The sequence below is a fragment of the Ooceraea biroi genome, chromosome 8, assembly GCF_003672135.1.
Source record: "Ooceraea biroi isolate clonal line C1 chromosome 8, Obir_v5.4, whole genome shotgun sequence".
NCBI classification, from domain to species: Eukaryota; Metazoa; Arthropoda; class Insecta; order Hymenoptera; family Formicidae; genus Ooceraea; species Ooceraea biroi.
Genome location: NC_039513.1, coordinates 1,987,734 through 2,012,760, shown reverse-complemented (window position 1 = coordinate 2,012,760; position 25,027 = coordinate 1,987,734). Strand labels below are relative to the sequence as shown.

The 25,027-nt window shown below is 42.4% G+C and overlaps 1 non-coding gene across 1 annotated transcript; it reads right to left on the bottom strand.

Moving 5' to 3' along the window:
• Window positions 1-4,767: 4,767 nt before the first annotated feature.
• Window positions 4,768-25,025, bottom strand: LOC105282230. Its single transcript, XR_003406891.1, has 9 exons — window positions 24,823-25,025; window positions 24,419-24,604; window positions 24,256-24,315; window positions 6,508-6,549; window positions 6,256-6,385; window positions 5,860-6,040; window positions 5,442-5,666; window positions 5,105-5,275; window positions 4,768-5,027 (listed from the first exon to the last, which is right to left on the bottom strand). It is a non-coding gene; the product is annotated as a protein FAM92A (transcript).
• Between the last annotated feature and the right edge of the window lie 2 nt (window positions 25,026-25,027).

Here is a 25,027-nt window from a genome sequence, read left to right as displayed (position 1 = left end):
TTCTGTCCTTTATCAATGATTAATTTTATTTATTGCATTTCTGTTCTTTAATCGATAATTAATTTTATAAATGTTCTATGTTCTTCATGGTAACTGTTCGCAACCTGCTAATATAGTTTATTGCATTTCTATTCTTCTATTGATGATTACTTTTATAAATTTTATATCTTTGTTCTTCATGGTATTGCTAAATGTTTATTGCATGTGTGTTCTTTTAGTTTATTGCACTTCTGTTCTTTTATCAATGGTGAGGATGACAGCGGAAGAGTGATATGAAAGTTGGATGGATGCGGAGAAACATTTAGAGATAAAGAGTCAGGCATGAGTTCCTTTACGATGGTGAGGTTGATGTCGGAAGAGTGATGTGAAGCTGGGATGGATGCTGGATGGATGCAAAGAGAAATATAAAGATAAGGACATAAATTTTATATATTTTGACCTATATTCTGACGTTCAGCACGTTAATCATTGTTCTTTTATCGATGATTAATTTTATCAAGCGACGCGGTAGCGTCGCGACGCCAAGTGCATAAAGAACAAGGTTCCGAGCGTTGAGAGCCACTGCATAGACGTCGCGCGCTACTATATAGTTTATCCGAAATTTCGCGTCACACAAACTTTTGATTAAAATATCTCAGGATCTAAAGCCGTAATCAAATATCAAACGGTACTTTTATAACATAATGTGGATGTAAGCTTTCGATTGCGACCACTTAGAATAAGATTGGTGCAGTCTATCCTAAGATATCGTAATCGTATGCTAGAATTGTGACGTTCCGTTTTTCTTAAGATTCTTCAGACTCACGTACGTATGCTCGCACGCACACAAGCAAAGCGAGTTTGTCCGTCACGGTGCGTTCACATAAGCACGTTATGGAGAATTCACACTGCGTCTCATACGTTGAGTATTGAGATATCGCGAATCCGCTTGCGCTGTCTTTTTCACAATCGTTTGTAGTTGTTTCATTTCATTTGGAGTTGAACCGTCAAAAGTTATTAACATTTGTTTAAATAAAAAATAGATAATTTTGCCATTTGTTAAGATATCGCGAATCCGCTTGCGCTGTCTTTTTCAGAATCGTTTCTAGTTATTTCGTTTGTAGTTGAACTTTCAAAAGTTATTAACATTTGTTTAAATAAAAAATAGCTAACTTTGCAATTTGTTAAGATATTGCGAATCCGCTTGCGCTGTCTTTTTCACAATCGTTTGTAGTTCTTTCGTTTCGTTTGGAGTTGAACCGTCAAAAGTTATTAACATTTGTTTAAATAAAAAATAGCTAACTTTGCCATTTGTTAAGATATCGCGAATCTGCTTGCGCTATCATTTTCAGAATCGTTTCTAATTATTTCGTTTGTAGTTGAACTTCCAAAAGTTATTAACATTTGTTTAAATAAAAAATTGCTAACTTTTGTTGAGACATCTCGGTTCAACTACAAACGAAACGAAACAACTGCAAACGATTCTAAAGAAGACTGCGCAAGCGGATTCGGGATATCTCAAAATTTAAAAAATTTACAAAAAGCAATGAGATCCTACTAAAAGAACCTCACAAAGGTAAAAATGTACGCCAAATACATAAAAAATCCCACCTTGTACGCAAAAAAGTTTAAACAACTATTTAGAAAAATCAAAACTAAATATGAAATCAATAGCTAACTAGCCAAGTACCTAGAAGTATTTAGAAGTACCTAGATGTACCTAGAAGTACTTATTTTATCTAAATATTTTAAAGTTAACAGTGCTATTTTTTATTATGGTGAAAATGTTAACAATGGACATTACACGAACATGTTGCGAGCTAAGGGTACAAAATGGATTTCCATAAATGATTTAAAAGTTGAGACATGTCAGTGGCCTCGAAATGCTAAGGGTGCATACATATTTTTTTAGAAAAATAATAATCTATTAATAACTGTCAATCTGTTAATAATTAATAATAAAAATAATCTCTAAATAATAATTTATTTTTTGAATATTGAAATTCTATCCTATCACAATTTTAAAAATGTACAAAAAGGAGTGAGATCCCTACAAAAACCTTTTTAAAAAAAGAAAAAATATTTACGCCAAGTACATAAAACGTATCGAACTTTCTAAAAATAGTGTAATTATAAAAAAACAACCTTTCTAAAAAAGTGTATTATGAAAATTTATTTCTTCAAAAATATACATGAAATCAATGCAATTAGCCAAGTATATTATTATTTATTGAAAAGTGAATTGTTCACAAATGAATATGAAATCAATGCAATTTATCTAGTATTTGTTTAAAAATGGATGTTGTCAGTGCAATATCCAAAAATAATGTACAAGATGCATTCACAATTAATCCAAAAAGTATATGAAACAAATTGTATACATTCAAAAGTATATGCAACACAAGCTTAACGCATCCATTGTCTCTTCACGCAAATTCTAAGTCACATAAAACGGGCTTAAACTGACTCAAATGATCAACGGAATCATAGTGAAGCAAAAAACTTGGCGTGCCCTGGTTGTATTACGATGCAATAGCTCACCATACAAAATACAGTACAAATCAAGATACTGTTACTCAAGTTTATAAGAATTTTGAAATACATGTCCAATGCGGTCCGGGCACGCCAAGTGCTAATACATAATTTTATATATTTCTATATAATTATGTACAGTTTTATATGATCGATATATACACTACTCACAAAAATTAGAGGAACACCAAACTTTTCTTAAAAAATAGGTAAACTTCAAGCAGCTGTAACTTTGTTAAAAATGAACAAAATTTAAATTAAAAAAAAGGATTTTAAAGCTTGAAACTTCTACTTTCAAACGGTTGCTATGAGTTTAAATTTCTGTGACGTTTAGTAATTTTTACATACAAAAAACTGCGAACTGGACAAAATAAGAAATTTTCTTTTCACTTTGAAGGTCTGTCACGTATGAAAAAATATCTGCGAAAATTTTCGACTTTTTATTGTAAAAGATTGAAGTTTTCCCTACAAAACGCTTTTTTTTAATTTTCTACGAGTTTTTGTTACTGAGTTATCGCCGATTAAATAAAAATTGGCATTGTTTACTTTGATTGCTCATAACTCCGGTAAAAATCATCGCATAGCAATTTAAAAAACGGATTCTTAAAGCTGAAACTTTGCTCTATTGAACGGTATACTTGCCCAAATTTTTTCGAAAACATGTAACCATGCTGAAAATGGATGAATATAACGTAAAAATGAATGATTTTTCACTTTGTCATTTTGACCTTAAAAACAATCGTACAGAATGACAAAAAAATTTGTTCTTCACATTTTTGTATACTTTTCAATACCATGAATTTGACAAAAATTTGCCGAATAGCTATAAGATTTTTTTCATGGTGGCCACTGTGGTTTTATGGGACAAAACTAAGAAATTGCTAAATTTCAGTAAGATAAAATGGAAAATACTGTTAATTAATGTTAAAAAATTGATTTCTAGCGCACTATATTAATCTTTATTAAGTCAGCAATAACAAAGTACACACTTTTCTACCAAAAATTGAAAAAATTTGTGAACCGCCGGCGTTAGTTATATCCAAAGCGTACCACGTGGAGGTCGCACGGTCGGATTTACGCTTCGTTTTGTGTGTGTGTGTGTGTGTATGTGTGTGTGTGTGTGTGTGTGTGTGTGCGTGTGCGCGCGTATGTATTATGTGGAGTGTATCAGTGATTAATGCAAGATAGAGTGATTAACGCTAAAAAGAATTTAATAACGTGTATTTCCGCCTCTATTCAAAATGACTGCTCGCAATCGATTTCGCATATTGATGCAACGACGTATTGCTCTTTGAGGGATTCGCTGCCAAGTTCGGCAAAGAACTGTGACAAGCGAAGCCAAATCAACGATGTTGGGATAGTTTTCGCGTATTTGGCGCTCTAACATATCCCAAACATGCTCGATTGGATTCAAATATATATCTACATATATTAATATCAATTGTTTGTTTCAGAACGATGGAGACGCGCTGGCCGCCATCCGTGGCGTGGTGGACGTGGAGGGTGCGGCGGACGTGGCGGACGTGGCGGGTGCGTCGTGAACATACAATATTTTCATTTTTAATATATTTTTAATATTTTAATAAACAATAAATCCAAATATATTATATATATGTTTTCTTTATTTATTAATACCCTATCGCCATTCCTGATCTTTCTCTTTACGTTGCAGTAATCTCGCTCTTTTCATCCTGTCTATTATCTTCTAACAAAACGATTATCGATGCTCCTGTGTTCAAGTCGATCACGTCGTGATAACGAACAAATTGTTAATGTAACTATTATCTATATACAGATAAACGTAATACATTTGTTTCAGCATTATACATATTGTATATGTATCTTACATTGTATTGATTTATCTATATAACTGTGAAAGCTGCATTTACTTATTAGTAATATTACTCAGTATATTACTCAATAATCGTACTATTAATGTGCCATATAAATCCTTAATAAGGTGATAAATAGGCTCATCCCTTTCTTCAATATACTAATCTAACAAGTGACCACTCATCCAAAGTATCTGGAATAGTCATACAATCATGTGGAGGAAAGATAAGCATGCATGAGATATCCTTTTGTTATATTATAAAAAATAAACTTACACTTTTCTATAAAACTGTACTTTTTCTATTGCTTTGAATGATCTTTATTACGATTGACCGAGCTGTCAGAAAGTGAATGAGGATTACATTTTAAATAACACAACTTTAATATACCGTAACTCATAAAATACATATATTGATTATTAGACATTATAAAGATGATTCAGGATCCTCTTCTTTTATTAAATCTTAAACAACTATTCATAGACATTTATATCTAAAGTACAAATCGAGTATTTGTCAAAAGTAAGTAAAGTAAGTGTATAATACAATCATTTTCGAAGGTATGCGATATATTATGGATATTATGGACGATATGAAGGACTTCTGACATGTAGGGATTGGTGGGATAGGCCTGAGAACTTGGACCGACTTGGATGAATTGGTGAATCTGGTTTGTACGGAATCCTGGAAGCATTCATCGTTAAAAATTCAAGAATGGAATAGTAGAACGACTTACACGTTAAATGAATTATTGAGCTTACAGCAGACTCGGCTTCTCGATTAGCCAATTTCTGCAGTGTTGCAGGAGAGGATGCAAATCGGTTAGCTAAGTTCGTTAAGGAATAAGCGTGTCGAAACGACGTTCTGTTTACTGTGTCCAGCTTTGTGACGGAGTCAGGGGCGCGCATTGTTTCTCTAAAGTCTCTTGATTCCTGTATATAATCGCATGATTTGGTTAAACAATATTATCGATACGTTATTTCGTTAGTCCTGCATGTTAAAAGCATGTTAAATCAACTACACTTATACATGATATATGATATGAAAATGATCACACGATTTGAAGAAATTTAGTAAAAATTGTTCTCGAGATCTCACCTCAAGGTCTTTAATCTCGTCGATGGATACGATATCTTGGTACGCTTTAGTCAGAAGTTCAAGAGCCTTTCTGTGAAACCTCAGTTCGATGGTGACGAAATCCAATAGTACAGATTTCAAATCGTGCAGCTTTCGTCGCTCGAACGAGTTGATCTGCTCCTCCAATCCCTTGACCACTCGGGACATCTCAACGAATGCTTTCATCAGTTCAGACTCGGCTTGTGACTAATTGTAACAAGAGATACTTGAGTAACATAGTTATATTAGTTTGAAATGATTTCATCAATATATTTATTGCGCGATTTTATTTATCGTCTAAATGATCTTTCGATTTACAATTACGAAAGCCATGGAATTAATGAAATCACGATTGAAATTAAGTGATGCTTGTAAAATGAGGTTTTAATTGTAAGGATACTACCATTTGACCATTCCTAGGGTTTCTTTCTCGAACTTTGTTCAATTGCCTTCGTCCTGTGAATTCTCTGTCGCGTGCTGCGAAGGTATATTTTACATCATCGGGTGCATGCTTGCAAATCATTGCGTACTGTGAAGGAGGCGCACTTACTTTGGCGTCCAATCTTTGCACTTCTGCATCTCTAAAATTAATAATTTCGAAGGTGAAAAAATTAAAATGATGTTGAAGCATAATGTTGCACTTTATCAGCATGTTGAAAGGTAAATTTTATATTTAATATAGAAAGACAATGAATAGTTTATTTGTCCGAGTAACTAAATTTAAATTGAGCTAAATTTGTTAATTATTTGCAGACATTATTTGCGTGAGATATGTAATTTGAAAAATCGTTTTTACCTACTATAATCACCGACGACTGATAACGTTGCTGAAAAGTTCGCCAATCCAGTACTCATAGATCGATTTATAGTTTTCGATCACATAGACCTGTATTACTTTTGCAAACTCGTCACTTTTATCGCGCAGTCTGAAAATAATATTGCTGGTGAATAATAAACGGAAATGAGGTTTTACGTCGAAGTGATAGCGAGTGAAGGGTCCGTGTGTATTGCTGAGGAAAAATAATCGATAGAGTTAGCCGGTTATCACCAGGCCGCTTTCCTGGTAAACGCTGCAAATATCGTGCATAGTAGTAGAAAGAATATGCAGGTTCTAACCCAGGGACTCCGAGAGGGGGTGAGGGGCGGGGGTATCTCCGGGGCGCGAGGGTATAGCGTCACGCGGGGGGGGGGGAGGTCGCCGGAGTGCGAGGTATAGCGTTTTGAGGGGGGGTATGGGTCCTTTCAAGTGTCCTCTGCGGTCGAGGGTGTTTATGTAAACATATCTAGGAACGAACCATGGTATACGGTATGTTTATATCTTATTATATTTTCTAGCGCCGATACCCGGCTGCTATCAATGAGATGTTTATGTAAACATATATCTAGGAACCGTGGGATTGTTTTATAGATAAAAATTTATTTTCTAGCGCCGATACCCGGCTGCTATCAATGAGATGTTTATGTAAACATATATCTAGGAACCGTGGGATTGTTTTATAGATAAAAATTTATTTTCGAGCGCCGATACCCGGCTGCAGGGTGGAAAGAGACGGAGATATGGTACCGATATCATATAATCAAACGGAAAAAAAGGTTTAGCATCACAGTTGGTTGCGAGTGCTCCAGAAAAGAGTTTCCTGAAAATCTTCAGTGTGAAAAGTTCTGTGCAACAACATGGAGCAAAGTGAACGCGACCTGTTGGAGGAAGCCAACAATGTCACCTCCTTAGACGAATATTTCGCGTGGGTGCAACGATGTGACAAGTATATTGAACAATCGGAAGGACAAAGTCGTGCTAAGCGTCCGCGGCTATCTATCGGCAATAGACAATCGTTAGTGGCTCGAATCGCGCGGCTTGAGAGAGTGAAGAAGCGTTTGGAAAGGCGCTTTATACATTTTGGTGGTGATTACGCCGAACAGCCTTCCAGCGTGAAACTCTCTTGGCGAGAGATTGAGACTGCGTTTGAAAACCGTGTACTAACCGACGCGGTGATTAATGAAGACTACATCGACCCGCGACAATTCCTGGAAGCTGCTCGTGATGTAGTGCTGGAGCATGTGCGGAACGCTATTGACAGATACAACAGTGTAAAAGTGAACACCGTGTTCAACGGAGAGTTCGTGGCGGGTGAGAAGACCACCAATAAGAGTATAAACACGAAAAATCATGGCCTCTTCTCTACGTCTGATCTGCAAGAATGGTACGAGCAATACGTGATCGAGCCCACCCTGGCGTCTCTCGAGGAGTTCCAGGAACGCGATAGCGGGTGGGCATTGTCGCGTATATTGAACTTGGTTATCAACATCAACAAGCACAATCCCTTGCACGCGGGGTGTTACATCACATTATCGGAAGAAATCAAGACGAAGAAGGCTGTGGTGAACGTGCAATCGATGGACAATGCATGTTTCGCGTGGTCGGTGGTCGCCGCTCTGTATCCGGCGGAAAGACACACGGAACGCGAATCTTCATACCCGCACTACACGACGGTGCTGAATCTCCAGGGCATAAAGTTTCCAATGTCAATGAAAAACATTGCGAAGTTTGAACGTCTGAACGATATTTCCATAAACGTGTTCGGTACCGAGGAACAGAATAAGAAGATAAATGTGTTGCCGCTACGACTCACCGATGAGAAGAAGGCTAAGCACGCGAATCTGCTGTATGTGCAAGATGCGCAGAACAACAACGTGGGACATTTCACATGGATCAAGAATCTATCCCGCTTGGTGAACTCCCAGATAAATAAGCAGAACGGGCAAAAATACATTTGTGATCGGTAAGTAGCGTTATAATAAATACTTATCGCTAGAAATTAGCATTACTAGAAAATAACAGGTTCTTTCTTTTATTCTTGCAGATGCCTGCACTACTTCTACACTAAGGAGAAGTTAGAGGCCCACACCGTGGATTGCCAACAGCTGAACGACTGCGCAATCGTTCTACCAAACGAAGAGGACAAGTGGTTGAGTTTCAGCAATTACAACAGAAAGGAGCGGATGCCGTTTGTAGTATATGCAGACCTTGAATGTGTATTGCAGAAGACGGAGGAGGACGACCCGAAACTGTACCAGCGTCATCAGGTATCCAGTATAGCGTATTACGTGCGATGCTCCTACGACAAAGCGTTATCCGGGTACCGATCCCGTCGCGATAAGGAGTGCGTGTCATGGTTCGTTGAACAACTAAAAGAGTTAGCGTATCGCGTGAAAGCGATTTTGTCGAGAAATGTCCCCATGATAGAATTAACGCGAGATGAGCGCGAAAAATTTAACAACGCAACGCAGTGTCATATCTGCGAGAAACCGTTCACGTCAGATGACACGCGGGTTCGCGATCATTGCCATCTCACCGGTCAGTACAGAGGTCCCGCGCATTCTAATTGTAACTTAAATTACAAAGATTCGCATGCCATTCCAATAGTGTTCCATAATTTATCCGGCTACGACGCGTATTTTATCATTACGGAAATAGCCACCGCGTTCGCGGGCAATGTCGATGTATTGCCCATAACTAAAGAAAAATATATTTCCTTTACAAAAAATGTTGGAGAAATAGGTGAAAAAATAGCAAACTGGAAAGATAGAAATATAAAATTACGATTTATTGATTCCTTTAAATTCTTGAGCAGTAGCCTGGATAAATTGTCATCATTTCTCAGTAAAGATAAACTTAAAACATTACGATCCGAATTTGTGCACCTCTCTACCGACGACTTTGATTTATTAACGCGAAAGGGTGTTTTCCCTTACGAGTACGTGGACTGCGCCGAAAAATTGGAGGATACTCGCCTACCGTCGCGCGAATCGTTTTATAGTTCCTTAACGGGTGTCATGGTATCCGAGAGCGATTACGCGCACGCTGTCAACGTGTGGCAACGGTTCGCCATTCGAACGTTAGGCGAGTACAGCGATCTATATCTAAAAACAGATGTCATGTTGTTGGCCGACGTATTTGAAAATTTCCGCGATAGCTGCATAAAGAGTTACGGTCTTGATCCCGCATACTATTATACTTTGCCCGGTTTTACGTGGGACGCGATGCTCAAGCATACGCGTATAAATTTTGAATTGTTAACTGATATCGACATGGTCATGTTCATAGAACGCGGTATACGCGGCGGCCTAAGTCAGTGTTCGCACAGGTACACGCAAACCAACAATAAGTACATGCAGTCGTATGATCCATCGAAACCTTCATCTTACCTAATGTACTTTGATGTTAATAACTTGTACGGCTGGGCAATGTGTCAACCACTGCCCTATGCCGATTTTCGATGGGTCAACGACATTTCCAATTTCAACGTAAACGTGATCGCTCCGGATTCGCCAAAAGGGTACGTACTCGAAGTTGATCTCGAGTATCCGTGGCATCTCCATGACGCGCACGCTGACCTGCCGTTCTGTCCGACGCGCGATAAGCCGCCAGGCAAACGGCAGGATAAGTTGCTCGCAACTTTATACGACAAGAAGCGGTACGTCATCCATTACCGCAACTTGCAACAGTGTACGCATCACGGTCTTCGCGTCACAAAAATCCATCGCGTATTAGAATTCGCGCAATCTCTATGGCTCCGCGATTATATTGAACTAAATACACGATTTAGAACGGCCGCTACCAACGATTTCGAGAAAAATTTATACAAATTAATGAACAACGCGGTATTTGGAAAAACCATGGAGAACGTGCGCAATCACGTAGATGTTAAACTTGTAACGAAATGGAACGGACGATACGGCACAGAGGCAATGATCGCGAAACCCAATTTTCATAGTCGCCGCATCTTTTCATCAAACCTGGTCGCGATCGAGATGCGTAAGCTCGAGGTGAAATTCAACAAACCGATCTACGTAGGTATGTGCATCCTCGACATATCCAAGGTCTGTTTGTACGAGTTTCACCACGAGTACATGTTACCGTTATATCACGACAAATGCAAGATCATGTACACGGATACCGATAGTTTAATTTATCATATTGAGTGCGAGAACGTGTACGAACAAATGAAACGCGACATTGCGAGATTCGATACAAGTGATTACGCGTCCGACAACATTTATGAAATACCGCTCATGAATAAAAAGATACCAGGTCTTATGAAAGATGAGAACAACGGCGCGATAATGACGGAATTCGTGGGGCTCAGAGCGAAAATGTACGCTTTGAAAGTAGACGGTAAAAAGGATACCAAAAAGGCGAAAGGTGTTAAGAGTAACGTAGTTGCACGAAAAATAACTTTTGATGATTACGTGCAGTGTTTGAGGGAAAAGATTGAAATGAGTCGAGATCAGTTTCGTATAACATCGCAGCTGCACAAAGTGTACACCGTTCGCGAGACGAAAATCGCTCTGAGTCCGTACGACGATAAGCGCTACATCGTACCCGATTCCACGAACACGCTACCGTGGGGGCATTTGCGGATACCATTGTAAAATATTTAGGATAAGGATAATAATAATAATAAAGAGTTATTGTATTTCATATATATCATTGTATTTTCATATATTGTCATACATTTATATATGTTTGTGAAAAATAAAAGTATTAAACGACATTGTCTTTGTGTATCCATGAATTGTGCGATCCATCGAATCCCAGCCACTTCACGTAGACCTCGTCACCTCTCCTGCGCAGTACTTTCTCCACGAGATACACGTCCGGATACCTCGCGCGATGCAACTCGTGCTCGTAGAACGCTCCGGCGACTGGTTTGTAGCGATAGTCGTCGAGTAGATAGGTAACGGGGTTGGTACGCTGAACTTTAGCTATGCGAAAAACCTCGGTGGTCCAGTTTGGCATGTAACCCTTCTCGAAGATCGTCTTGTATTTGCTAACGCGTACCGAATCGCCTACTTTGAACCTTGCTGGAGCCGCTATCTTTATCGCGCTGTATACAGTAGTCAAGAGTCTCTCAGCAACAGCGGGGGTTACGTCAACGGGTCGCATGCCGATTGTTCGATGCTTTCGGGTGTTATACTCCTTGACGAGTTGGGATAGCGCGTCGGCCCACTTGTAAGTCCCATTAAGGGTAAACATCTGCCACATGGCGTTCTTCAGCGTACGATTGAATCGCTCGACGACCGATGCCTTCAATACCGAATACGTGGAATAATGATTGATGTTGTGTTTTCTCATGAGTCGTTGCACGTCGGTGTTGTAAAATTCCTTCCCCATATCGGTTTGCAAGTTTTTCGGACATCTCTTGCTCTCTCGAATTATCTGGGCGATAGCCGCAGCTGTCTCGCTTCCGCCTTTGCTCTTGAGCGGCACGGCCCATGCGTACTTGCTCAACACATCGATGACGGTGAGTATGTAGTGGTAGCCTCTGTTGAAACGTGAGTACGGGCGCATCTCGACTAAGTCTGCCTGCCACAGGTCATCGTATCTCCGAACTATGACCCGTCTTCGTGGAAAATTTCGTCTCGCCGGGGCATGCAGTTCCTCGACGAGTCGCCGCTTCTCGGAACTGACGACACCTTTCTTACGTCCTTCGGAGCTCATGTTTTGACGGGTGCAAATCATCGACTGGTCGGCACGATATGTGTGAAGATAGTTACAATATGTCTCAAAACTGTTCCTGAGCCGTTCGTACCTGTTCGCGGTCGTCCGTTACTTGTTCGTACCCCTTCTGTAGTTATTCCAGGATGATTCGCTGAGGCTGGAGCTCCGCGGGGGAAGTGGGGGAGCGCTGAAGCTGGAGCCCCGCGGGGGAAGTGGGGGAGCGCCGAGGCTGGAGCCCCGCGGGGGAAGTGGGGGAGCGCTGGAGTTGTTGTTGATGCTCAATCTTTGGAGATCCGTGAGCGCCTGTTGAAAACCGTCTAGCGTGCCTCGCGGGGGGAGTGGGGGAGGGTTGTTGTATTCGTTGACCACTCTTTGGAAATCTGTGAGCCCCTTTCGAAGATCGTTAAGCGCACCTCGGTAATCCTTCATGTTCAAATTTGGTGAGAGATATTCGTTCGATGCGAATGACGTTGAACGATTGGTTCGTTTTGACGATACGTGTATCAATTTATAATGATACCAGCCTCGTTCGTTCCACGTTCGTTCCATGTTCTTTCCACGTTCAAACACGTTCGTTCCACGTTCAAACACGTTCGTTCAACGTTCTTTCCACGTTCGTTCTCGTTCGTTCCACGTTCGTTCCACGTTCGTTTCACGTTCGTTCCACGTTCAAACACGTTCGTTCAACGTTCTTTCCACATTCGTTCTCGTTCGTTCCACGTTCGATACACGTTCGTTCCACGTTCGTTCCACGTTCGTTTCACGTTCGTTCCACGTTCAAACACGTTCGTTTCACGTTCGTTCCACGTTCGTTCCACGTTCAAACACGTTCTTAAAACGTGCGTTAGCTGTTTCTGAGCCGTTTATTTATCCTTTATTAGCGGTTCGCGATCATCCGATTTGTTACCCTTCAATAGGCGTTCGCTAACGTTCCTGAGCCGTTCACCAACGTTCGAAAGCCGTTCTTGAGTCGTTCCTGAGACGTCGGCTATCCGTTCAGTGGGTATTCGAAAACCGCTCTTTTGCCGTTTGTTGTCTTTGTCATAGTTGTTGGTTAGTTGTTTGTAACCCTCGCTTTCCAACTTTAAACGTCGAAGATCGTCGTACGCGGCCTGGCACCTCTTCATGTCCCTCTCGAACGCAATCAGCTTTTCGTTAAATTCTTTCTGTTGATTCCTCAACACTTCAACGTACTGCTCCACGTACAGTTTATTGACGGCGTCAGTATCAGCCTCAGGCTCCGCTACGTGGTGAATCTTGCACGACTTTGCGTCAAAGTCCGTACCGATGCGACACAGAGCGTTACGGCGCACGTAACTTCTCACTAATTCGTCCCAATGACGGGAATTGTTGCCGACTGTGTCGTTTCCCCGTTCGAATAGTCCAAACTTGTTGAGAGGCATTCGTTCGATGCGAGTGACGTTGATCGACTAGTTCGTTTTGACGATACACGAGTCAATTTATAATGAGACCAAATTCTCGAAGTTCCTCGATGATCGACAGCATCTCGTTGTCGTGAGAGTTGTGTCCGGCTTGACGCGAAGCGTCGAGCAATCGTAGGCGATCCACCAGCTCGTTGGGATCGTCCAGTGCACGTAATCGATCGCATTGTCGTTCAGTGTCATGACACAAGGTAATCCTCTTCCGGATTTCTTCTTAGGTTCAACCGGTAGTAATGGTGCGATTATGTATTTGTACTTGTATCCCCTGTTACTCTTTACCCGACCTCGCGCGCTGTGATCGCGTCTATACGCGTTCGTCTCCAACAGCATGCTCTTGTACGTTTGCATATCATTTGCCGTGTACACGCCCTCGTCGGGATGTTTCTTGAAAATCAGCTCGTAAAGACCAGGTGTACCTTTGTGTTGCACATCGTCGATAAGTATGTTATCTTCGTGGTCTATCGCGAATCGTTTATTACCGAACATCAGCCCATTCTGATCGATATAAACGCCGAACACATAATCTATCTCATCGTCACGGCTTATAACAGCCCCGACGTACCGTTGGCCCAACGGGCCCAATTGAGTCCGCAACGAATCATCCATGGTTTCGAAAACGTTCTCGATTGGAAGAGACGGTTGTACGGCTCCGATTCGACGCCGTTTCAATGTGTATGATTCGCGATTCGGCGAGTCGTCCATTCGTTTCCTCTTTGTCTTCAGGGTGCGTGGTACTTCAATCCCTGCGTCATCGCTCGATTCGATTCGACGCCGTTTCGATTCGTATGATTCGCGATCCGGTGAGCTGTTCTCTCGTTTTCTGTATGTCTTAAGGGTGCATGGTACTGCAAGCTCTACGGTACGTGGCGTAAAGGTTATCAATGGCGCATCCGGTGCATCGCTCGATCCGATTCGACACCGTTTCGATTCGTATGATTCGCGATCCGGCGAGCCGTCCGTTCGTTTCCTCTTTACCCTACTCTTTATCACATTCTTCTTCTCGAACTTCGGGGCGCGTGGTACTGCGAGCTCTACGTACGGCTCGCGCTTCGGAGGTACTTCAATCCCTACGTCCGACTCGTCCTTCACCGCGCGTGTGCTCGAGTTGTCAACGATCTTTTGCAGCGGTTCAATGATTGGCCCAAAATGTCTCCTCACCGCGATATCATCATCGATCATATCGGTCTTCAAAGCACGATGTTTCTTGCGGATCGATTCGCTCGTTTTCTCAATCGCCCTCGCGAACTTTTCACGCTCACGAATATCATTGCTCCCAGCCATGTTGTCGATCAACGACTAACCGTTCCGCGGTATCGCAAACACATTAAATCCGTTTCTGTATCGACCATTAGCGAGCGGGCTGTCCTTGTCTATCACTACGAAACCGTACTTGCGTTGCCAACAACTGCGACACAACGCACAGAAATCATCGTACGTCATATCGGTATTCACGTGATCGTTGTACACGTGTTTCAGGTTGGTACCATCCTGTTTGAACAGGATCAGCAGGTTCGCGTTGTCGCGTATAAGATGTTTCGGTATTCTCGCGTACGTCTGACAGAGATAGAAACAGTCGACGTTCGAGTGTCGCCCCATCGCAAAGTATTCTCTCACCGTATCCTGCTTATCGCACGCCACGTCATCAAAGACGAAGATCGAGTTTGGACGCGCCTCGTTCGGTGGACTGACGTCACTGTTATTGGAGAACGTAAAGTAACCGATTTCATCTATCGACGACAACAGAGTTTCCAAGTACTGATATTTCGGCTGCTGCAACGACTTCGAGTACACGTACACGTTCTCGAAACGTACACCGTGCGGACTCTCCAGCAGGCTTATCAGAACGTTGGTTTTACCGCAGTTCGAGGGGCCGCAGATGATCGCGCGTATAGTGGTCGGCAGCACCGGGCCGTGTTTGCGTTTCTCCTCATTGTCCTCCATCAGTCGTAATCTGTCGTCGCAGTTCGTAACCTGTATCGTCAATGGTTGCCGCACGAATCTCATTTCGTCACTTCTCGGTGGAGGAGTGGAGTCGCCTATTTATAGGCGCGTGAAACCGCAAATCGCGCAGTATCAAAATGTTTGTCACGCTGACGAGTCCTTCCGATATACTCGATTTAACCGCTGAGCAGTTACAATTTGTGCCAAAGGTAGTTCTGTTGCAAGTGTGCGGGAACTATATCGAACACGTGTGGAACAGGCTCCCGGAACATATAAAGGCGGATTCGGATGTGCAGACTTACCGCCGTTGTCGCGAACATTACAATCAACCGTGGCAACAAACGCACATCGACGGTCTGGCACCGTTGATCAGGGATTGCCGTGAATGTCAGCGCTCGCGACGAACGAATCAGTGAGAAGCGGAAGTTTGCTGAATCGCGCGATAAACGCGCTTCCTTTCGAGCTGCACATCCCCGGCTATCAGTTTTGTGGTCCGGGTACGCGACTCGAGAAACGATTAGCCAGAGGTGATCCGGGTATAAATCCGTTGGACGCAGCGTGCCGCGAGCACGACATAGCGTATTCTCGGAGTAAGGATCTCACCGAGAGACACGCGGCGGACAGGATACTCGTCAAGAGAGCGCGAGAACGCATTTTCGCGAGGGATTTGACTTTGGGAGAGAGAGCCGCCTCCACGGCTGTCTGGACAGCGATGAAGGCCAAGACGAAGCTCGGTATGGGTTTGAAGACGAAGAAGAAAAAGACGATGAAGAAAAGAACAACGAAGAAACGGATTCTTCCGGTAGCGAAACGCGGTGGGATATTACCGATTCTACCGATGCTGGGTGCGCTCGGATCGTTGGCCGCCGGGGCAGCGGGAGTCGCGAAAGCGGTGAATGACAGCAAAGCCGTGCAGCGTCAACTACAAGAAATGCAGCGTCACCATCGCGCAATGGAAGGTCGCGGACTGTATTTCGCTCCATACAAGAATGGACAGGGACTGTATCTCGCCCCGTACAAACAAGGACAGGGCGCAGTAACGAAGAAGAAAAAAACGTCAAAAAGGCGATAAAGATGCCTACGGGTGTAACCACCAATGTAGAATTGGATCAACTGGCAAGACGTATGCGCGTACCATACTTTAGAGGTGTTTTCATGCGTAACTCGTTACCGATGAGCGGTGTACGTCGAAACGAGAGCGGTATCGTAAATCTGGACGATGCAACGGGTCCCAGTACTCATTGGATAGCATACGCAAAGAGGGGAGGCCACGTGATATATTTTGACAGTTTTGGTGATCTCCGACCGCCGAGGGAACTGGTGCAATATTTTGGACATGCAGTGAAGATTCAGTACAATCGAACGTCCTATCAAACTTACGATCAGAGCATCTGCGGACAATTGTGTCTAAGGTTTCTCCAAACGGTCGACGATCAGTATGAATTTAAAGCCTAACGAGACGCTATGAATATTCAGTATTCGTTGGGCGGTTTCTCCGTCATGTCGCTGACACTCACGCTGACCGGGAGGAGTAGTATTCTCGCGGTAAACTACTTTCCATCCATAGATTTGAGCGACGGTGATTACGAGCTCGGTCTAATGGACTTTGAGACTTATCACACGATACCGAACGTGAACGCTTCGAACAATAAGTTTTACTATGACGAAGACGACGCGGAGATTACGATTCCCGAAGGATCGTACGAAGTGTGAGACATAATTGAGTTTTTAAAACGTGCAATAGCAGAGGAATGGGACGTGGTTGATACCAGCGGCGAATACTCGATAGTGTTCCGCGCTAATCATAATACGATGAGAAGCGAGATCAAATGCACCTACAGAATAAATTTCAAAAAACCAAACAACATTGGCTCACTGCTGGGATTCTCATCGCAGCGGATATTGCAACCGCAACAATGGTACGAATCGGACACATCGATCAACATCATCAACGTGAACGTTATCCGCGTAGAGTGTAACGTGACCGCGGGTGCGTACAGCAACGGCGAACGCGTGCACACGATACACGAATTTTCGCCGAGCGTGCCATCGGGATATAAGATATCGGAAAGACCGAGACAGATCATTTACCTGCCAATCATCGTACGGTGCATTACGGATCTAACGATACGCGTTGTCGACCAAACCGGGCGATTGTTCGATTTTCGTGAAGAAGAGATCACGATCAGATTGCACGTGCGACGGCGATAACGTGAGATGCTCGTATTGAGCGGATCGAAGCAAGCGACAGATAACACAATCTTTACGAGGCCAACGTTCGGTAATAGTCAGTTATCCGATACCACCAAGAAGAAGAGGCTCACCGCATCGAACATTGAATTTTTGAGATCTTTAGGTTTCGCAGTACGAAATATTTAATCGCGAAAAAAATGACAGAGATCCTCAACATCGGGGACGAACCGATCTTTGACGATCGCATCGTCAAGATCGAGACTCACACGTACAATCCGTTCGCCAACACGATGTTTGGACACAGCGACGAGATAAGAATACCTATACAACAACAGGATCTGTACACACTGCCGCATGAAAGTTTTCTGTACATCGAGGGAAAACTAACGCTCAACGGAGACCTTATTGGACCTCGTATGGTGATGGGAAATAACTGCGTGGCGTTCATGTTCGATGAGATTCGCTACGAACTTGACGGCGTGGAGATTGATCGCAACAGAAACGTTGGCATAACCAGCACGCTTAAAAACAATACACTGTTAACACTCGACAGAGGCATAACCCTGGGTAATTCCGGTTGGGATACGTATTATAGTGATAATGCAAATGGATACTTTAATTTTTGTGTACCGCTCTCCATGTTACTGGGATTTTGCGAAGATTACAAACGCGTGGTGATCAACGCTCGTCATGAACTGATTCTGATACGATCGCGCAACGATAACAATAGTCTGCTGGGAAATCCCGCGCTGGCGCCTGTGATCGACATATTCAAGATACAATGGCGAATGCCGCACGTGTTATTGAACGAGATAAATAAGTTGTCGATGCTGCGTGCTTTGGAGAGTGGACGATACCTCACCATGGGTTTCCGATCGTGGGACCTGTACGAGTATCTGCTGTTACAGAGCACGACCAAGCATTCGTGGGCGATTAAGACCGCGACTCAGCTTGAGAAGCCGCGATACGTCATCTTTGCTCTGCAGACAGGTCGGAAGAACATCATGTCCGAGGACGTTACCATATTCGACGACTGCAAACTAACCAACGTGAAACTGCATCTCAATTCGGAATTTTATCCATACGATGACTTGAATGTGGATTTCGAGAAGAACAAAACCGCCATCCTTTACGACATGTATTCACGTTTCCGTAGGGCTTATTATAACTGCAATTGCGCCGAGGCATACTTGACTCCTCCCAACTTTCTTCTTCGCGGACCTTTCGTGGTTATCGATTGTTCGCGACAGAACGAGTCTGTCAAGAGTGCCACCGTGGATGTGCGATTGGAATTTGAGTGCAAGGAGAATGTACCGCCAAATACAACGGCCTACTGTCTCATCATACACGATCGCGTGGTCGAATACAGCCCGTTGACCAACGTTGTACGCAGAGTCACCTAAACGTGGCACATCGCGATCTCTATTATATAACAAACAGCCGCATCGAGAACGATTGTAGTCGACGCGTTGATATCACAACCAGTCATGTCCGTACCGACGTTCGTGGATCTGCAAGGCTTTATCATCGGCGGAAACTTTGTCGTGAAGGAGGTTGCCGTGCTGAGAAATGGAAATATTCTCTCTCACTATATCTTTGGACCCTGCGTGCCATGGTACAGTCTCAACAAGGTGGAGAGACGCCGTGCATTTTGGCTGATGGCGAATCATCACGGATTACAATGGGACGATGGAACGATTCCGTATCGATGGGCTAAAGATCTGATTACAAAGGCGGTGACGGACGAAGCATCATGTACCATCATATACGTCAAGGGACGCGAGAAACGCGAATGGCTGCGGAATCTACTCCTGGATGACGACGATATCTACATCGAGACTATCGACGCTCACTACGAAGACGTACCATCTTTGAATACTCTGGACGTTACGCATACTTTGCGTTGTAACAAACATGTAACCAAGTGTGCTTTGCAAAATGTATTTAAACTGTTTAATTGGTGGTCTTACCATACGAAATAAAATATGTTTTTATGAAACACAATTCTTCTTATTTCCCCTCCCCTCCTTATAATTGGCTGAAGAATCGAACACGTTCGTGCACGTTCAGTATTGCATCAACTCAAATTCCATACGTAAGCAGCGCTGACATCGGCGCTTAAAAATGTTTAGATAATCCCCTCTCCTTATAATTGGTTGAAGAATCGAACATGTTCATGCACGTTCAGTATTGCGTCAACCTCAGTGCATACAAAACCTAACCAACAGCAGCAGCAGCAATGAATTCCATTGAGGGAAGCAGCATGAACTATTACGTTCCGCTTCAGGACGCCGAAACTCCACCGAAGAAATGTATCAGGTACGTTTAAGAATCTTCTCCTTTGACTTTTGATTTTTAAGTATTTGTTTTATTCATGATTTTTTTCTCACAGCGTTTTACCCGCACATCGAGCAGTTCGTATACTGAACAGCCGATACGCACTGACGGCTACGGGATATAAGTACCTGGACATCGGCATCAACGTCGGTCCACCGAGCTACGTCGAGATTGCGATAGGAGATCATCGAGGAAACGAGCTGATCCTATCTCTTGAAACGTGGAAGGGACTCTATGAACAACAATGGAACATCCAGAACCATCTCTGCAAGGATGTTCGCGACCGTCCTCTCACCGTTGGACCGTTAACGGTGCGATTCAGTGAGAGTCCAGTGTGTGATACCAAACTCGTGTGTCTGGATTCGTCCAACGTACGATTGATGATGACCGAATCGATGTTCTTCGCCATGATTAATCTGGACCGCTGCATCGAGCTGACGTACGCTCAGTTGGATCGTCTCGTCGAAAAGGTCGACGCAAAGATTGCACAATTTTCAAATATCGCGTCCGCCGAGACTAAAAATGTAACAAACGTAATATCAGCAAGCGATTGCTTCAGCGCCAATAACATTATAGATTGTGAGTTGTTGGCTCTGGTTTTTAGTAAACCATTGTAAAAAAACAGATACAATAAAGAAATACTGTTCCAGACATAAAGCGTACTATTCTTTTCCTCACGCTCATTTCCCTCACGCACTCGAGTATCCTCTACGAGGCGCTTCACCCTTAACTTGTCGCATCGAAACGTAAATATTTTTTTCTCTAGATCGTTCTCGAAAAGGCTGCATCTTCTAGTTCCGTAGATACTGTCTAGTTGTATTAGGGATGAAATACGTGTATCTGTGCGTGCTGTGTAACCGAAAAGCGTCACGTTACGCCAGCTCTAGACTTTTAGCAGTTTTATTACCTCAACACTTAACGTTAACCATTGCACATCTAGCTTAAATCGAAAGCGTCACGTTACGCCAGCTCTGGAGCTCTTGAATTTTAGAGTTTTACTACCTCAACATTTATCTTAATGTTAACCATTGCATATTGCAATCCCTACTCTTCTTCTTTTCTACGGGCTACACGCGAAAGATTTTTTCCCGTTCAGTCAGTCAGTTTTCAGTCTTCGATCGTGCATCTCAATAGTTCACTGAAAAGTTCTCGTGCAAAGTGACAGAATGGAGTATAAAGGATTCATCAATATTAGCGAAATGAAGTGGACGCGCTGGGAGCGACAGGGGAGGAGGGTGGAGAACGAGTGTATCGACGAATTGTGGACGCGCCCGGACATTGAGGACGATGATATTTTCCATTTGAGGAATTTATACGGAGAAGATGAGTGGGCTCCCGAAAATTGGGACGAATGGGAAGATATCGGTGAGTAATTAATTTTATTTTTCCTTTTTTACATAGTATTATATAACGGTGTTCGAATAGTAAAATAATAATCGGGATTAATAATATTGTTACAGAACCTACAGTTGCGAGCAAGAGGAAGGCGAGTGAGGAGGAAGAGATGTCGGAGAGCCTCAACAAAAGGATGCGGATCGAAGAGGGCAGTGATATTGGTGAGTTTTAAAAAATTTTTTTACTTTTTATTTTTTAATTTTTATTACGAATAAGTATACTAATCGTCTTTTGCCATTACAGAAATTATCTTTGATAAAAAGCGCGCGCGGGAGGACAACGATGATGTTGGTACGTATTTGTTTATTTACTTTTTCGTTTATATACTTAATTTTTTTATTTCAAACTAATAAATTTTTGTAAATTGTTTCAGTATTCCTCTGCAAACGAGTAAGGTTCGCGGAGGAAGAGGAGCGAGACGACGAGGACGAAGACGAGGAAGAGGAGGACGAAGACGAGGAAAGCGAGGAGGAAGAGGAGACAGAAGAAGAGACGGAAGACGAGGAAGAGGAGAAAGAGGATGACATACGTGAGTATTTTTTGTTTTTTTCTTTTTTCAACTTCGCTCCATTACGATCGATTATTATTAATGACTTTTTTATTATTTTTCAGAAATTGTATTCGTAGCGGCAGGAAAGAAGGAATAGGGGAACGAATTTAATATTAGTTTATATAACTTTTATTTTATTATTATTACAAATACTATTATTACTATTATTATTATATCTCTTTATTATTACTACTATTATTATTTCTATTTCTATTTCTTATTATTACAAGTACTATTATTACTATTTCTTATTACTATATTATATCATTATTTTATATTATGTATTCTTATCTTTTACGTATATTAAATATTCTTAGTATATAAACTTTCTCTTCTTTTATTTTCTTCCTCCTTCCACTCCTTCACTCCACCCGCCATTGTCACTAAACATAAAAACAAATATATATTTATTAGTTATATAGTTATTTATTAGTTAGTGTAGTATATTGGAAGTAGATCTTTTTTCTTTTATTTTAAAAATTTTAAAACTTACGTGGTGTTATAGCAGGAGAGATCACCGCTCCAAACGAACTCCTTCTCCTTCCTCCCTCTCTTCCGCCTCCTCCTCTTCCCCATCCTCCGGTTCCATGCAGCTTGCGCTGACCCCCTCCATCTCGACCGCAGAGGACCCTCGTGAGCGCGGTCTACGTGCAAGCGGCTGGCCCCTTCTGTAACATAAATATTTTAAATTCAGGATTACATGATCGGCTTTTCCGTAATATACATTTTCTTTATTTACTATTACATACCTGTTTCTCGCTGCTCTTCCATCCGCAATGTGGTTGTATTCGTGGCTGACGAGTGCTTGCGTTGTCCCGCGAAACACTTCTTCTCACCAGTGTTCGATAGTTCGTTATATTTCGAAGCACGTGATACTTGTCCGCAACGCACCGATTGTTTAATAGTTTTTTTATATTTCGGAGCACTTGCACATCTTTTCTCCGCACTTTCTACATTTACGTACTATACATAGAAGGTCATGGTGTATTAACTGAAAATCCAAATGCATCCAGGGAATATTGTATTTTTTAAAGTCCCACAAATCATCGGAAAAATCAACGTCCGTATATCGGCGACTGTAACGACAGAAACGGCTATTGCATATGCTGTAAGGTTCGTCCTTCACTAACAGTTCAAACCACCTGACACCTGCAGGACCCACAATGTACAGCAACCCTTCACTGCGTGGATAACGTTTGAAAACTCCTTGTCCGACGAAGCGTTCATTCGCTCCGCGTATACCGCGTTCTCGGTCGCACAGAAACTGTACCATCGATACTCGTTGCATACCCGCGAACTCGGGTCTTTCTTCCGCCATGCTCGCGTATTGTCACTTTCACTGTTCAATGTTTCTTAATTGTTCACTTCGTACATATCGGGCACATGTTGCACGGGAATATCACATATAATGTGGAGCGGCAATTTGTACACCAGCGACCGCATATTCCATCCCAGGTGTCTACTTCGTGTCTTCGTATAATGTACACTACAGGTCCAAGGTCTACATTCGCTGTGCTGATTGCACATGACATGCACAAATCTGTAGGCCCACCCGTTGAATAATAACAGTATATGGTGCAGACACTGGTGAGTGGAGAAAGGGCCATTCGTTGGGAATCGGATGTTATTCTATGAGTTTCTTCTTCGACCACTTCTGCACTGCTAAGATACGCACTCTCGTCTGATAATATACTTTCTTCGTCACTATCTTCTTCGTCACTATCCATTAAAAGGCGATCGCGGGCGACACGGTTCTCTATATCGTCCATATCGATGTCATTGTCAAAGTTGAAATCATCGTCAGATTCGGAATCGATTTCCATGTTTTGCACACATAAATTCGTTTTGCGCGCACAGAACTTTTCTCACTGAAGATTTTCAGGAAACTCTTTTCTGGAGCACTCGCAACCAACTGTGATGCTAAACCTTTTTTCCGTTTGATTATATGATATCGGTACCATATCTCCGTCTCTTTCCACCCTGCAGCCGAATATCAGCCCTTGAGAAATAAACTTCTCTAAACAGTCCCATTCCTAGATCTGTATATCGCCTCTTCTCAATTGATCATTGACAGCAGCCGGGTATCGGCGCTTGAAAATAAATTTTTATCTATAAAACAATCCCACGGTTCCTAGATATATGTTTACATAAACATCTCATTGATAGCAGCCGGGTATCGGCGCTAGAAAATATAATAAGATATAAACATACCGTATACCATGGTTCGTTCCTAGATATGTTTACATAAACACCCTCGACCGCAGAGGACACTTGAAAGGACCCATACCCCCCCCCCCATAACGCTATACCTCGCACTCCGGCGACCTCCCCCCCCCCCGAGTGACGCTATACCCTCGCGCCCCGGAGATACCCCCCGCCCCTCACCCCCCCTCGGAGTCCCTGGGTTAGAACCCGCATATTCTTTCTACTCATAGTTCAGCGAAGTGCTTCTCCACGCCTGTTATACGATCCTGTACAAATTTCGCCTCCTGCTCAGTGAAAACAAAATAGATTTATTCAAACGACTCACCATTCACGATCTGTCATAATATCGCGAGATTAAAGTCTGATGCTCGACTGATTTTATTCTTTAACTTACTACACGCTATTCTGGGAGCGCACTCGAAGCATTTTCCCCTCCGTGAAAGGATTTCGTAAAGTATTCAGTGAATGAACTTACAGCGACAGATTATTTCTTTACAATAATCTCTCGCGAAACTAGAAACGGTTCTGGTAATTTTTTTGCTCGTCTATGTGCGAGACACATTTCGACCAATTGTCCTGGCTGCAAAAGTACAAAACCGTATATAGAAAATTAGAATGTCTAAATTATGTCAAGAATGTCAAAATGAAATTGTTGTCATTAACGGAAAGTGCGATTGAATCAAAGAGAACTCGAGTAAACACGCGTGATTTACTTGGGCCGGTCAAACACTTTTATTTTACTTCTCTAATATTATTAAATAATACTAATAATCAGAATATAATGTATAGGTTACTTACATTGTATTCAATCTCACTCAATGGAATAGGTTATTTAACGACGAACTAAAACAATAACACTTCCTCGGCTGCGGTCGGATCTCCCGCCTGAGTCTTCCTTCACATTCTCACTCAACTTCTTTCACTACACATCGCAACGACCGCAACGTCATTCTGTCTTTATTCCTCACTGAACATTGAATAAAGATAGAATGACGTTGCGGTC